Here is a 2,333-nt window from a genome sequence, read left to right as displayed (position 1 = left end):
CATATCAATATTATTAATTATATTAAATAAATATATATATATAAGGAAACATCTAACATGTAAATAAGTGATCGATAATATAATGAGTAGGAGTGACCAGGGTGTAGAAGAGATCCTCGCACTACATCTCGGGATTCTGGCTTCATATAGAATGGTGCGGTCTCACCAGGGGCGCTAAGCTTGATATAGAGAGCCATGGTCGCACCGGGGTGCGCTAAGCTTGTTAAAGAGAGTCATGGTCCCACCAGGGAGCGTCGTGTGCTGTGACGATAGGCGACGCTGTGATTTGACAGGTTGCTCCTAGACAAAAATTCCTGCTGGAAAGATTTTTATATCAATAACAATGAGGAAACATATGAAACGATCGATTAGGTACTTGATATAACAAGTAACAAGATTTTTAAATTATTCGAACATGTAAGCTTAAAAGCACATTTACGAAACGTGAATATTCGAGGTTTATTAGATTCTCGACTAGAAAATATTGATGCATAATCTAATTAAGTTCAGTTAGGATTGCATATAACTGAGGTAGGCCCCATCTGCCCTTACAGTGTAATGTTACAGGAACCATAGAGAAGCAGGTATGGTGTTTTTTTTACCGATTTTAGGGTGTTGCATGATGCGAAAAACAGTACAAGAAACAATGTCAAAATACAACACGATTAAATAAACTTCTCTGCAGTTTCTATATTGATAATTATTGATATATGTTGATATTAATCTCTCTATCTCTCCCCTCTCGCTCGCTCGCTCTCTCTCTATTTATATATATACATATATATATATAATATATATATATATATATATAGAGAGAGAGAGAGAGAGAGAGAGAGAGAGAAAGAGGGAGGTACAGGTAATTATTTATATTATTTCTCTATGGCACCGCAAGCCATTGATTGTTAACCTAATTATTGATTAATGATTAATTATTGATTAATTACCTAATGAGACAATAATTATATATATATGTGTGTGTGTGTGTGTGTGTGTGCGTGCGTGCGTGCGTGCGTGCGTGCGTGGCGTGCGTGCGCGTATGCTATATGACCTCGTACTAATACCACACAATAAGCGCAGTGTGGAGTAAGACGATTGTTATGCTGCAGGCATAAATCCTATAAGGTCCTCCACCTTATTCTCTCACAGCCATTTTTCTGCTTCGCCTCTTCCACTTTCTCGGCCGCTCACATCCTTCCTTATCTACCGCGAATAACACTTACTTCGCTCTTCATCAGTCTTATCCTCCTTTCACCTCTCCCCATCCTGCACTCTCCTACCGTAGATAGAAATTTCATGTCACGCTGTCCAACAGATTTCAGTTGCATGATCGTAAATTATTTCAGTATTTTGAAATACAATTTCTTATTTGACATAGCTTAATATTTAATATAACCTTGATAAAGGCCTACTTAGAAAGCATCGACCAAAAGTATAAGCAGTTTTAGAATAAATTTAATACCATGGAAATTGTCCGGGAAAATTGTTCGGGTGGGGGTAATTCTACGTGGGGTTTAATTTTATTGTCCAGGAAATGATTGCCTGGGGTGAATTGTTCGGGGAAGGAGCGTAATTGAACGGGAGTTAGTTGTCCGGTGGTTATTGTGCGAGGGGGGAATTGTACGGTGGTAATAGTCAGGTGGTGATTGTCTGGGGGTCAGTGAGGGGAGGGTAATTGTACGGGAGTAATGATCAGGTGGCTATTCTAGAACCTATACATATACACATAATCATATATAATATATTACTACTTCAGGATTGCGCTGTTCCAAACTAATACTAATACAAACTAATGTAATGGAATGGCAAATATAGATACAACTTTTACATACTACTACTATATACTACTAATACCATACTTACAAAATTATTTGTCCCTCAAATTCCGTGTGTGCGCGCAACAGAAATAACCGTGAATATAAAATCACAGACAACATTGTCAGATAATGGCTGCTCGAGAAATGCCACGCCAGAGTCAACACACACAAATTCACAGCTTCAGCGGTCACGTGAGAACGTCATGTGACCAAGCGGCTTCTTTGCATGTAATACACATCACACGCGCATTTAGTATCCACTGTAGACAACACTCGCACACGCGTGCGCATGCACACACACGCGCACACACACAAACGCGTGCGCACGGATACACACACGCACACACACACGCACGTACGAGCGCACGCGCACACACGCACACGCACGCACACACACACACACGGGCACGGACGCACACACACGCTCACACACACACACACGTACGCGCGCAGCGTGCACACACACGCACACACGGGCGCACACACGCGCTCACACACACGCACGCACGAGCGCCGCGC

At 41.4% G+C, this 2,333-nt stretch overlaps 1 long non-coding RNA gene across 1 annotated transcript; it reads right to left on the bottom strand.

The window, feature by feature from the left end:
- Positions 1–79: 79 nt before the first annotated feature.
- On the bottom strand, positions 80–2,096 carry LOC106821411. The gene is made up of 3 exons (XR_001395729.1): positions 1,861–2,096; positions 1,221–1,273; positions 80–317 (listed from the first exon to the last, which is right to left on the bottom strand). It is a non-coding gene; the product is annotated as an uncharacterized LOC106821411 (long non-coding RNA).
- Positions 2,097–2,333: the final 237 nt, after the last annotated feature.

Source organism: Priapulus caudatus, unplaced genomic scaffold (assembly GCF_000485595.1).
Source record: "Priapulus caudatus unplaced genomic scaffold, Priapulus_caudatus-5.0.1 Scaffold71, whole genome shotgun sequence".
In the NCBI taxonomy this organism is placed as follows: domain Eukaryota; kingdom Metazoa; phylum Priapulida; class Priapulimorpha; order Priapulimorphida; family Priapulidae; genus Priapulus; species Priapulus caudatus.
The sequence above is the reverse complement of the archived record's forward strand: the minus strand, read 5'-3'. Positions and strand labels throughout refer to the sequence as shown.